The sequence below is a fragment of the Schistocerca gregaria genome, chromosome 2 (genome assembly GCF_023897955.1).
Source record: "Schistocerca gregaria isolate iqSchGreg1 chromosome 2, iqSchGreg1.2, whole genome shotgun sequence".
In the NCBI taxonomy this organism is placed as follows: Eukaryota; Metazoa; Arthropoda; class Insecta; order Orthoptera; family Acrididae; genus Schistocerca; species Schistocerca gregaria.
Window position 1 is genome coordinate 1,039,488,150 of NC_064921.1, and position 14,463 is coordinate 1,039,502,612.

Sequence of the window (14,463 nt, forward strand, 5' to 3'; positions counted from 1 at the left end):
AGTGACGGGGCAACTTCTCTGTGAAGAACCGGGAACCGCAAAAGAAGTGGACACCGTGGGGCTTGAAGACCTACGAAACACGGTCGAGGCGGTAATGGTACAAAAGAAAATCAATGATGGCCCACTTTTCAACGTCTGTCACGACATTTAGAGCACGAAGTTCGGCGACCGCCGCGTTTCACGACAGCTGAAACTCATTCACAAATCATCCTTAGCAGCGTAAACAAAATTACTTCTTTAGTCGCCTCATCACCGTGGACGAGTCCCGGCTGAATCACTAAAATTCCAAGACAAAGGGCAAAGAAAGCAGTGGAAGTTCTGTCTACACCAGAAAAAAAAAGACATGTCACGAAGAAATCGAAATCGGTAGAAGTGAGATGTGATGTATGTGTACAAACAAACAAATGATTACAATATCGGAAAGTTGAATGATTTATTGCAGTGTAAGAGATTGACAAACTGAGAAAGTCAATAACCTATTGGTCCACTTCCAGTCCTTAGAGAAGCACTTGTTTGGCGTGGCGCCTTTCTTTTTTTTTTTTTTTTTCATCATCCGTCTTCTGAGTGGTTTGACGCGGCCCTCCACTAATTCCTCTCCTAAGCCAAACCTTTTATCTCGGTGTAGCAGTTGCAAACTGCGTCCTCAGTTATTCGCTGGATGTATTCCAGACTCTGTCTTCCTATTCAGTTTTTGCCCTCTACGCCTCCCTCTAGTACCATGGAAGTCATTCCATGATCTGTCAACAGATGTCCTATCATGCTGTCCCTTCTCCTTGTCACTGTTTTCTACATATTCCTTTCTTCTCCGATTCTGCGCAGAACCTCCTCATTCCTTACCTTGTCAGTCCATCTAATTTTCAACATTCGTCTGTAGCACCGCATCTCAAATGCTTCGACTCTCTTCTGTTCCGTTTTTCCCATAACCCATTTTCACTACCATACAATGCTGCGCTCCAAACGTACTTCTCAGAAATTTCTTCCTCAAATTAAGACCTATGTTTGATACTAGAAGACTTCTCTTGGCCAGGAATGCCCTTTTATCCTTTGCTAGTCTGCTTTGATGTCCTCCTTGCTCCGTCCGTCATGGGTTATTTTGCTGCCTAGGTAGCATAATTCCTGATCTTCATCTAATTCATGACCATCAACCTGATTTTAAGTTTCTCGCTGTTCTCATTTCTGCTACTTTTAGTTACTTCCGTATTTCTTCGATTTACTTTCAGTCCGTATTCTGCATTCATTAGACATGTCATTCCATTCATCAGATCATGTAATTCTTCTTCACTTTCCCTCAGGACAGCAATGACATCAGCGAATCGTATCATTGATATCCTTTCACCTTAATTTAATTCCACTCATGACCCTTTCTTTTATTTCCATCATTGTTTCTTTGATGTACAGATTGAGCGGTATGAGCGAAAGACTACATCCCTGTCTTCTTCTTGGTCGTCTACTCTTATTTTCTCTTGGCTCTTGTGCATATTGTATATTACCACTCTCTCCCTATAGGTTACCATTATTTTTCTCAGCATTTCGATCATCTTGCACCAGTTAACATTGTCAAACGCTTTTTCTAAGTCGACAAATCCTATGAACGTGTCTTGATTTTTCTTTACTCTTGCTTCCATTATTATCAACCGAAATGTCGGAATTGCCTTTACCTTTGCTAAAGCCAAACTGATCGTCATCTGACACGCCCTTAAGTTTCTTTTACATTCTTTTGTATATTATTCTTGTCAGCACATTGGATGCATGAGTTGTTGATTGTGCGATAATTTTCGCACTTGTCATCTCTTCGAGATTGTGTGGTTGAAGTTGTCCCGAAAGTCAGATGGTATGTCGCCACACTCATACATTCTACACGCCAACGTGAATAATCGTGTTGCTGTGATTACCCCCAATGATTTTAGAAATTCTGATGGAATTTTGTCTGTCCCTTCTGCCTTATTTGGTTTTAAGTCATCCAAAGCTCTCTTATTTCGGATTGTAATACTGGATCATCTATCTCTTCTAAATCGACTGCTGTTTCTTCTTCTATCACATCACGTAAATTTTCCCCCTCATAGCAGCATGCAATGTAGTCCTTCCTCCGATCCGCTCTCTCGTCCACGTTGCAAGTATATCTCCTCTTGCCCATGGTTTCTTCACAGTTACCTTCTTTGTGCCTATATTTTCCTTTCAAACTTCTGTGACTGCCCTTCTTAGATAAGTCCATTTCTCTTCAACTACACTGCCTACTGAGGTATTCCTTATTGCTCTATCTATAGCCTTAAATAACTTCAAGCGTATCATGTCATTCCTTAGTACTTCGGTATACCACTTCCTTTCATATTGATTCTTCCTGACTAACCTCTTAAACTTCAGCCTACTCTTCATCACTACTATATTGTGATCCGAGTCTATAACTGTTCTTGGGTACGCCTTACAATTCTGTCCGTATTTCGGAATCTGTGTCTGACTGTGATGTAATCTTTTAGTATCGCCTGATCCTTTCCAGGTATACCTCCTCCTCTTGTGATGCTCGAACAGAGTATTCGCTATTACTAGCTGAAATTTATTACAGAATTCAATTAGTTTTAGTCCTCTCTCATTCCTTGTCCCATGTCCATATTCTTCTGTAACCTTTTCTTCTACTCCTTCCCCTGTAACTGCATTCCAGTCCCCCATGACTGTTAGATTATCATCTCGGGATTAGAACGTTCTAGCGCGCCAGTTGGACGGAATTTGTCACGATATCTCTCAGGCGGACATCCAAGAACACTCTCAATCAATGCCATTTTAAGTAACTGCATAAGGGCCAAGGCGCACCAACGCGCTATTGACTTGCTCAATTTGTTAAGCTCTTTGTCTTGAACAAATCATCTAATTTTTCCGAAACTGTAATCGTTTGTTTGTCTGTTCATGTACATAACATTTTTTTGTCTTAGCGTGTACGTGGATTTACCACCTCCGAAAAAGATGGAACAACCCTATGCTGACTGTATTCTTGGGCCTACCAAGGAGCTGGGTTACCAGTTTGTGATCGTAAATTGCAAACCGTCACAGGTGCGTAGTACCGAAATCTGTTGATGAGTTTTCAGAAGGCTGTCAAGCATAAACATCGAAAAGGTGTCAGAGAGGGGGCTATTGCTCCAAGACAACGCCCCGTGTCTTTTTACACGTGTTGCCCCATGTCTTTCTGCACATGCTGCATCTTTGAGGAGTCAGACTTACCCTGAAACCTGAACTTGGTATCCATTGACTTCCGTCTATTTCTTGAGACGGAGAAACCATTGTGTGGCAGGGTTTTCCAGAATGGTAGCCTTCTGATTTTACAGGTAGAACGTTCCCTGAACATCCAAAGCACAAGACTGTACAGCCAGTGTCTCCGCCAAGTCATCAGCTGGACGGCCAGTCGTCGGTGTTTCGACCTCTAGAAATACTGGAATCTCAGATAATGGACATGCGGACCACTTGGCAAAGTTGGTTGTCAGGATGCCGATTTTGGGAATGGGGGTCCCAGATATTGACCTTCGGTCGGTTCGATGCCGTCAACGGAACGGTTCGCCTTGGACTCCCCAGACAAACTAAGGGCAATAAAGGTGACCACAACCATATGGCAGCCTTTCCTTCGCGCTTCTCACAGGGCATCACTGTCCTTCGTTGGCCATGCACTGGCTACTCTTGGTTGACCCATGGAGATGTTCTCTGACGCGAGAACCCAAATTACTGCCGATATGGTGCCAACATCACTGTCACCTACACCCTCTTCTGTCGATTCTATGCAATCAATTGTTGGAGGCTTGGAACGGTTCGCCTTGGACTCCCCAGACAAACTAAGGACACTAAAGGAGACCGCAACTGCATAGCAGCCTTTCCTTCGCGCTTCTCGCAGGGAATCCACTGTCCTCTGTTGACCATGCGTTTGCCACACTTTGTTGACCCATGGCCGTGTTCTCTGACGCGAGGACCCAAATTACTGCTCATATAGTGCCACCTCACTGTGGCCTACATCCTAGTAGACTGTTTAGTGGCTGCTTTGCGACAGTATCTTAACCTTCCTGATACCCTACTTGTGGTGCTAGTGGACGATGCCAAAGCGGCTGACCAGGTTTTACGTTTCATCCGCGAAGATGGTTTCGACTTGTTTCTTTCAGGTGGGGCCCTTTCGCCTCACTGACCGCCTGAGGAGTCGGAGAGGCACCCCTCACCTTCTCTGGCCCTTTGTACGCACGGCGGCCTGTGCTGGTCGGTCTGACCTGGCCTCTACTTTTCCCACACTTTTATTCTCCTTAATGTTTCACCTTGCCTAAAATTTTATCATGTAATCTGTGCTACTCGTTTTCTTGGGATGATGGACGTTGAGGTAATGCTGATGAGATGCAGAGGGTGCATCCCCACCACATACAGTGCTCTGGGGACCTCCAAGTGCAATTTGGGCAGAGCGACTCGCTGACCTTACACCCTCTCACTCCCCTCCTACTTCTCCTTGATTTTCTCTCTGTCTTATTGTATCCTGGTTACAGTCGGGCTTCCCACGATTTGCCTTTTGTGTCATTTCTCTGAGGATTATACCTGGTTCAATACATGTAGGATGAAGGGACTGATAACGTCGTTGTTCGGTCTCTTTAACTCCAGCAATCAACCAAGATTTCTTGATTTTCTCTCTGTCTTATTGTATCCTGGTTACAATCGGGCTTCCCAGGATTTGCCTTTTGTATCCTTTCTCTGAGGATTATTTGTGGTTCGATACATATAGGATGAAGGGACGATCAATCCGCCGAGTCATCACTGGCACACATGTGTCGTGGTGAATGGCGAATGTAGAGATGGACTAACAACATCACGAAGTTTCATTCTCGCAGCTTCTTTTTTTTTCCCTCGAGACTGCAAATGCGACAGTGCGAGAGATTCCTGGCGCAGAAAGGCGACGTCTCCGGCTAGAGGACAGAGCCAGCCGCAGATACCGTGGGAAGCCCACAGGCGAGGATCAGTGAGCGGGGGTCAGCGTGCCGTGCCCCGCACGGCTCGTGGCTTTCGCAACAACACTCAGCAACGCGGAGCAGCGCGGAGGCATGACGCATCCAGCCAGAAGGTGAGCTGCACTACCAGGAAGGCGAGGCGTGCGTGCGTCCTGCGAGGTAATCGCCTTGTGTGGCTGCGTGGCCTACCCTACGGCTCTGATTCTGCCTCGACAGGCTTTAAGGACGACCGAACTCCATGCCTCGCATATCAAAGCCAATACAAATGACGGCACACGACGACTGGAGAATGATTGCCAAGGCCTTGACAAAGTGACAGTTTTTGTGATTTGTTTCCATGTAGTGTCGCAGGCTGCGGAACACGTTAACGCAGAATGGTTGAAGTAGCTCCCACTTGTCAGTTTACGAGGTGTTGATGTAAGCTAGACCTCGTCAAGAATAATTTTCCACCCAAGGGACATTTCATTTGCTTGCCCCACCCCCTTCCCCCACGACAGAGATTAGAAGCCTTTCCATCGGCTCTCCGTACGACGTTACTCATAACAGAAATAGAGTTCTAAATCTTATTGCAGTACAGTATATTAAAAGAAATGAAATGAAACGATGGGGTGACGCCACTGGCTGAGAGATCCCGCCTGGGGTTCTTCAGCAGCATGGCTCTAGTACTTCTATTTCACGCCACTTTGTCAACTTGTCTGTCAATGAAGATGAGATGAAATGATCAGGACAACACAAACACCCAGTCTTCACGTAATTAAAGATCTCCAACCCAGCCGCGAATCGAACCTTTGATTCTGCAAACTGTAGGAAGCGACGAAAACTACTTTTTTTTCGCTTCACGATTTTGCGTTTCATCCTTGCGTAGATGATAATATTCTCTGCAGCGTTCCAATTTTAGTAAATGTACCGCCGAGGCGAGTACTTTACTGCATGACTAATGGCGATGTGTTGAAAGAATGAACAATTAGTTTCCATTTAAGGCAGTTCCCTAGACCTTTAAAAGCTTTTAGCGAAAGCAGAAACACCTAAACCTCTCGTGTTGTTCTTGCTAAGTGGAAAGATGAAAATAAAAAATCTATAGCCTTCCTTTCTAGTGGAACGTTTTAATTCTCCAGTTCAAATCTTCTGACCTCTTAATGTTGTTGTTGTTGTCTTCAGTTCGAAGAATGGTGTGATACAGTTCTCAATTGCACAATATCCTATGCAAGCCTCTTCGTCTCTGAGTAACTACAGCAATCTACATCCTTCTGAACCTACTTAGTGTATCTCCTCGACTCGCTATGCTTCCACGAAACTCAGAAGGCCATAGACACGGGTTCCCAGGTAGATGGCGTGTTTCTTGGCTTCCGCAAGGTGTTTGATGCAGTTCCCCACAGTCGTTTAATGAACAAGGTAAGAGCATATGGACTATCAGACCAATTGTTTGATTGGATTGAACTGTCCCTAGATAACAGAACGCAGCATGTCATTCTCAATGGAGAGAAGTCTTCCGAAGTAAGAATGATTTCAGGCGTGCCACAGGGGAGTGTAGTAGGACCGTTGCTATTCACAATATTAATAAATGACCTTGTGGATAACATCGGAAGTTCACTGAGCCTTTTTGCGGGTATTGCTGTAGTATATAAAGAGGTTGTAACAATGAAAAATTGTACTGAAATGCAGGAGGATCTGCACGAATCGAAGCATGGTGCAGGGAATGGCAATTGCATCACAATATAGACAAGTGAAATGTGCTGCGAATACATAGAATAAAAGATCCTTTATTATTTACTTACAATGTAGCAGGTCAGCAACTGGAAGCAATTAATTCCATAAATTATCTGGGAGTAGGCGTCAAGAGTGATTTAAAATGGAATGACCATATATAAATCGTTGGTAAAGCAGATGCCAGACTGAGATTCATTGGAAGAATCCTAAGGAAATTCAGTCCGATAACAAAGGAAGTAGGTTACAGTACATTTGTTCAGCCACTGCTTGAATACTGCTCAACGGTGTGGGATCCGTACCAGACAGGGTTGGCAGTAGAGACAGAGAAGATCCAACGTAGAGCAGCGTGCTTCGTTACAGGATGATTTAGTAATCGCGAAAGCGTTATGGAGATGATAGATAAACTCCAGTGGAAGACTCTGGAAGAGAGACGTTCAGTAGCTTGGTACTGGCTTTTGTTGAAGTTTCGAGAACATACCTTCACCGAGGATTAAGCAGTGTATTGCTCCCTCCTACGTATATCTCGCGACTTGAGACCATGAGGATAAAATCAGAGAGATTAGAGCCCACACAGAGGCATACCGACAATCTTTCTTTCCACGAACTATACGAGACTGGAACAGAAGGGAGAACAGATAGAGGTACCCTCCGCCACATATCGTCAGGTGGCTTGTGGAGTATGGATGTCGATGTAGATGTAGACTCTTTCTACGGTTTTTACGCTCCACACTTCCCTCCAACACTAAATTTGTAAGTTCTTGACGTCTCATGACGTGCCCTATCGATCAATATCTTCTGTTAGTCAAGGTGTGCCACAAATTTCTTTTCTCCCCAGTTCAGTTGTCCACGTCCTCATTACTTACGTGAGATAGCCACGTAATCTTCTGCATTCATCTGTAGGAGCACGTTTCAAAAGCTTCTGTTCTCTTCTCTTCTAAACCTTTTTGTCATCCATGTTTCACTTCCATACATGGCTACATGTCATACAAATGCCTTCAGAAAAGACTTCCTAGCATTTAAATTTACATTCGATGTTAACAAATTTCCGAGCTTCAGAAACGCCTTCTTTGCCATTGCTAGCCTACGCTTTATATCCTCTCTACGTCTGCCACCATTAGTTATTTTGCTGCCCAAATAACAAAACTCGCCTACTACTTTAAGTGTCCCATTTCCTAATCTAACTCCCTCAGAATCACCTAGTTTAATTTTACTATATTCTATTATCCTTGTTTTGCTACTGTTGATGTTCATCTTATATTCTTCTTTCAAGACAATGTCTATTCCATTCACCTGCTCTTCCAACTCCTGTTCTGTGTCTGACCGAATTACAGTGTCATCGGCAAACCTCAAACTTTTTATTTCTTTTCTCTGGGCTTTAATTCCTACTCCAAATCTTTATTTCCTGTACTTTACTGCTTTCGCAATGTACCGATTGAATAACATCTCACTTCTTTCTCAACCACTGCTTCCCTTTCTTGGCCTTCGATTCTTAAACTGCCGTCTGCTTTCTGCACAAGTTGCTCCCTGTATTTTACCCCTGCTGTCTTCAGAATTTAAAAGAGTATGCCAGTCAACATTTCAAAAGTTTTATGTAAGTCTACAAATGATATAAACGAAAGTTTGCCTTTTCTTAACTTATCTTTTAAGTTCAGTCAGTATTCCCTCACGTATTCCAATACTTCTCCAGAATCCAGACCTATCTTTTTCAAGGCCAGCTTCTACCACTCTTTTATTTCTTCTGTAAAGAATTCGTGTTAGTATTTTGTAGCCATGACTTACTAAACTTGTTAGCAGCCTCTTCCTTTTGAAACGGAATTGTTATATGCTTCACAGAAGACAAAGGGTATTTCGCCTGTCTCATACACACTGCGCACCAGATAAAATACTTTTGTCGTGGCTCTCCAAAGGCTATCAGAAAATCTAACGGAACGTCGTATATGCCCAGAGCCTTGTTTCGACTTAGGCCTTTCAGTACACTGACAAATTGTTCTCGCAATATCGTACGTCCCAGGTCATGTTTATCTACATTCTCATTCGCTTCTAATATAGTCTTCAAATTTATCTTCCTTGTACAGACACTCTTTATAGTCGTTCCATCTTTCAGCTGTTCCTTCCTTGCTGAGGACTGGTTTTCGCATCCGAGCTCTTGATATACAGCTGCTTTTCTTTTCTCCAAAGGCCTCTTGAATTTTCCTGTGGTTGGTATCTACTTAACCCTAACGACACGTGTCTCTACATCCTTACATTTGTCCTCTAGACATTCTTGGTTAGCCATTTTGCACCTCCTACCTATCTTAATTTATAGTCTTTTGTTTTCCTTTTCACCTGCGTCGTTTGCAGCTTCATATATTTTCTCTTTCCATCGATGAAATTCAGTATGTCCTGTGTTACTCAAGAATTTCTATTAGACATGTCTTTTTCCTATCTGACCCTCTCCTGCCTTCACTATTTCGTGTCTTAAAGCTACCCTTTCATCTTCTACGGTAGTTCTTTCTCCTGTTTTTCTCAATTGTTGCCTAATGCTTGTAAGTAGGATGTTTAGGTTTTTTTTATTGGTAACGCCAACGCCACGTAGCGCTCTGTAAGAAAATCACTGTCTGGTTTGCATTGTTGTCTGCCATTGTAGCGTTGGGCAGCGGCAGCTGGATGTTAACAGCGGGTAGCGTTGCGCAGTTGGAGGTGACCCGCCAGCAGTGGTGGACGTGGGGAGAGAGATGGCGGAGTTTTGTAATTTGTAAGACTGGATGTCATGAACTATCATATATTTTTTGACTATTAAGGTAAATACACTGTTTGTTCTCTATTAAAATCTTTCATTTGCTAACTATACCTATCAGTAGTTAGTGCCTTCCGTAGTTAGAATCTTTTATTTAGCTGGCAGTAGTGGTGCTCGCTGTATTGCAGTAGTTCGAATAACGAAGATTTTTTCTGAGGTAAGTGATTTGTGAAAGGTGTAGATTAATGCTAGTCAGGGCCATTCTTTCGTAGGGATTTTTGGAAGTCAGATTGCGTTGCGCTAAAAACTATTGTGTGTCAGTTTAAGCACAGTCGTGTATAATTGTTCAAAGAGGACGTTTCACATAGACCAGTCTTGTGTAAATTTTTCTAAGGGCACGTTACATGCTTCCTCTGAAAGCGAGGCCATTTTGGTTGATGTTGCAAAGCCAGATCAACCAGCCTCTGGTTCTTTCAGCTTATCCGCGTCCTGGCTCCTGCCTTTATGGCAATTTCTTCAATTTTTATCACCATTTCATAACCACTAAATTGTGGTCAGAGTCTCTGCCTGCTTAGCTTGGTGGTAACGTGCTTGCCTCCCATGCTATGGGATCGGGTTCCACTTCTAGCCGAGTTGGAGATTTTCTCCACTCGTGGACTGGGTGTTGTGTTGTCGTAAGCATCATTTCATCCTCATCACCAGAACGCAAGTCGCCTAATGTGGCGTCGATGAAATAAGACTGCACCTCGGCGGCCGAACTTCCCCAGATGGGGTCTCCCGGCCAACAATGTCACATTTTCATTTCATTTGTGGTCAGAGTCAACATATACCCGTGGAAACGTCCTACAATTTAAAATCTGATTCCGAAAGCTCTGTCCTCCCGTCATGTAATCAATCTGAAACCTTCTGGTGTCACCAGGCCTCTTCCACATTTACAACTACCTTCCATGATTATTAAACCACGTGTGAGAAAAGATTAAATTATGATCTGTGCAAAATTCTACCAGTTGGCCTCCTCTTTCATTTCTTTCCCCCAGTCCACATTAACCTGCTGTTTTTCCTTCTCTTCCTTTTGCTACTATCGAATTCCAATCCCCTTTTACAATTAAAATATCCTCTCCCTTAACTACCTGATAAAACGTTTTATGTCATCAAATATCTCTTCAATCTCTCCATCGATGGAGCTAGTTGACATATAAACTTATGCTATTATTGTAGGTTTTGGATGTCTGTGTTGGCCACGATAAAGCGATTACTATGCTGTTAATAGTAGCTTACCCGCATTCGGATTTTTTATTTATTATTGAACCTACTCCTGTGTTACTGGTGTTTGATTTTGTATATGTAGCCCTGTATTTACCTGACCAGAATTCCTGCCTCCAACCTTCACTAACTTCCCGCTATATCTAGCTTAAACGCATCCGTTTTGCTTTTTAAATTTGTAACCTACCTAACCGATTAAGGGATCTAACATACCACATTCCGATCTGTAGAATGCCAGATTTGTTTCTCCTGTCGACAACTTTCTCCTCAGTAGTCCCCCCTTGGAGATCCAAATGGGAGACTATTTATTTAAACATATGGCAGAGCAGCATGTCTTTCGGAAAAATTATGGCTGTAGTTTCTCCCTGTCTTCAGCGTGGCACAGAACGCACAGCAAGACTGTTTTGATTGATGTTACAAGGCCAGATCAGTCAAGCATTTAGACTACTGAAAAGGCTGCTGCCCTTCTTCAGGGACCACACGTTTGTCTGGCCTCTCAACAGAAACCCCTCCTACAGTACAGCTACCATTATTGCTAAGGCATGCAAGTCACCTCACCAACAGTTCATGGGGAGCTCTTAAAATGTGTAGAATATTTCTATTCTTGGATTTTGTTTTCAGTAATCAGTTTTAAAGTGAACACTGGGGCTCGTAAAAATCCTGTCCTAATATAGGAAGTGTCTTAATGAACTGGAGCGTAAAGTTGAAAACTGACTACAGGAAAACAAATCTCAGAATAAAAATATTATAACATTTTAAGAAAGTTACCATTTTTGACTTATTTACAGGTTAACTTGAAATGATGTACATAGTACAGAAGAAAACCCTGACTTTTTGTTATATTACAGAGATTTGCAGGCGGCATAGTGGAATCAAGGCAGATACCTGCGTACATATGGATTCAGAAAGTGGCATTTTTATAAACTGTGAAGGGCTTTGTATACCGAAGCCAAATATTCGCTATTTTTAATAACTCATGATATATTTACTTCTTTCATTAGAACCGTATCTTCTGATTGTAGAAATAAAAAATTGTGCAAATAGAATTCAAATATTTTATAAATTTCAGAAATTTTCTATACACAAGAAACTATGTTTGCCAATAAATAAATGAAACAATATCTTAACTTTATTAGTGATGGTTTACTCTTAAAGACATAGTGTTTGCTGTAGCAAGGTCATCACCTAAGTTTATAAAATTTCTATTTGAGGAGACAACATCTTTAGAAGATCGACCGCCGCATCTATAAAAGAAAACTTAATACCCTTTCTTTGTGAACAATGTGTGGAAGATAATTTCTTAGGGAGGGATAGTTTCCTAGGGAAAAGTAAAGTACCAAACTGGAAAAGGATCTGAAAGTATGGAATACAGAAACAGCTAACAATATTAAAGAAAAGCAAAGTATTATAACGCCTATTTACAAACTAGATCAAATGAACCCTGGGAAATATATAAAGAGAAAAAATATAACAAAAGTTTAATAAAAAGATGTCATAGTGAACCCTATGAAATATTCATTGTTAATGTTGAACATGACATTCATAGAAGCTGAATACAGTATTTAAACTTATGGAGCATACAAATAAAATGGAGAGAGATACTGCAGAACTAATATAATAATGTAAGTCCATGGATATACGATTACTTAAATTTATAGTAGGATGAATGTAGTAGAGGAAGTTGTTCTATAAAACCTGGTAATAACTGTGTAGACCAGCCTTAAACATAACAAAAAAACTGCTGGCCTAGATGGCATTAATGCTGGATTAATCAAGTATGGAGCAATCATTTTAGAATTCTACTTCCATCGTTTATAAATATGTATTGGATGAAATGTTTTGTACCTGAAGAATGGACCACAGTTAAAGTAGTTTCTATATTTAAACAAGGCAACAGCAAAGCACAGGAGAATATAGAGGAATAAGTTTACTAAATGCTGAATACAGAATCTATAGGAAAATTCTTAAACAAAGGTTACAAACTATCACTGGTGCAATAATATCATAAGTACAATCAGGCTTCAGAAAGGGACTTTCATGTAATGATAATGTATTTATAATAAGGCAAATTACCGAAAAAGTGAGGAATCTGGTTTAGAAATGCATTTAGTATCTATTGGTTTTGAGAAAGCTTTGGAAAGGTAAAAAGACGCATTTTGCGGGCAGTATTGGAAATAAAACGTTTTCCTGAATATTTTGTTAATACTCTAAGCAAATCTATATGTAAACACAAAAATAATTAAAAGTTCACATTTGAAAATGACAAGAAATTTTAATAAATCAAGGTGTTAGACAAGGATGTGGTCTGTCACCTACTTTATTTCCTTATATATACAAGTGTAAAGATGAAATGCACTTAGAAATGAAAATAGGAGCTAATGTACCGATAAATAAGCTGTTATATGCTAATGGAACAGCTGGAAGAACTTTAGAAAGAAAAAAGAAGAAAAGAAACAGAAATGAAAGTCTGTAAAGTTATGGCATATCTACTCTTTTATATGGTTCCAAATTGCAGATAGTAATGAACAGCAGAGCCTGTAATAAAATGGATAAAATAAGAAATGAAACAATAAGACTAGATTTTAAAAAAATCTGTTAATGACAGGACAGAAGAGAACAGAATGAAATGTATGGATCATATTGATAGAAGGGCAGAAAACAGAATGCAAAAAAAAAAAAAAATATGAATTATCGGCAGACTGGAAACAAAGAACAAGGCAGCCATCATTGGAAATGGACAGGTGGGTGGATGATGCAGACTGGATCATGTGATTATAACATCTAATCTTTGGAAGGAGATGATGATGACAATGATGATAGTTTCAGTCTGTATGATGTAATTTTGGGAATTGGTTCATCATAAGAAGACAGTAAAAGTACAGAGCAACTTCATAAAAGTGCTGGACACTCGGAGTTAGAATAATGTATCAGCATACAACAATAGCATTGTACACATGAACATCCCAAGAACATTTTTATACAGAAGCAACTTACCATGTGATCAGCTCCTCTTCCATCGTTTGCATAGTACACTTCAACCTCTGTCAGTTTTCGCTACGAACGGTAAAACATATTACATACAAATCTTCCACTTGGGTTCCCTGTCGTCCCTCTCATCTAGGCGATCCATAGGCCATCACTAATTGTGATACAAGAATCATATTGGCACATGCGAACATCGTGAAATTCCAGTTTTCATTGAGTGAGTGATCTGAAGCATGGACATTGATATCCAGGGTCAATGGGGGTACTGTAGAGCTCACTCCTGACTCTTAAGAGAAGGAAAAATATACCTTAGTCAGGTGTTTTTATTTCAAGAATATGAGTTAAAACTCGGTGTTATGCAGGTTTTTAACAGGGTTAGAACTGGAAACCTATTTTTACCCCTTTATAAAATGTTATTCATCTTCCAAAATATTAAAAATAATTAATACCGCCAGCTTGTCCTCCATTCAAACTATTGTATGAGCCTCCTTGACTAGAGCAGTGGTTCCCAACCTGGTAGTAATTATGCCCTGAGGGGTAAAATGAAATTAAAGAGACAAATGATTTGATTCTGTTTCAGTCACGAAACTAAATTATTGTCAAAAGGTAATACTATTTTCACAGTTTTGTAAGACACTAGTATTGATTATGTAAAATGATATTAACTACTTTTTCTCAGTTATAGCATTAATGTAGTGGGGTTTACGGGTTTCTCACATAGTCCACACATTACACACACATACATAGCTGATAATAAAGTCAGACAGATATATAACAAATGCAAAATATCTCTAGAAATTGTCTTCTCCAAGTTGTGGATAGCACATGCAGTAA

The 14,463-nt window shown here is 40.9% G+C and overlaps 1 non-coding gene across 1 annotated transcript; it reads right to left on the reverse strand.

Annotated features, from left to right (window-relative positions):
- Nucleotides 1–5,778: 5,778 nt before the first annotated feature.
- Nucleotides 5,779–5,880, reverse strand: LOC126337516 (U6 spliceosomal RNA). The gene has a single exon (XR_007565088.1). It is a non-coding gene; the product is annotated as a U6 spliceosomal RNA (small nuclear RNA).
- Between the last annotated feature and the right edge of the window lie 8,583 nt (nucleotides 5,881–14,463).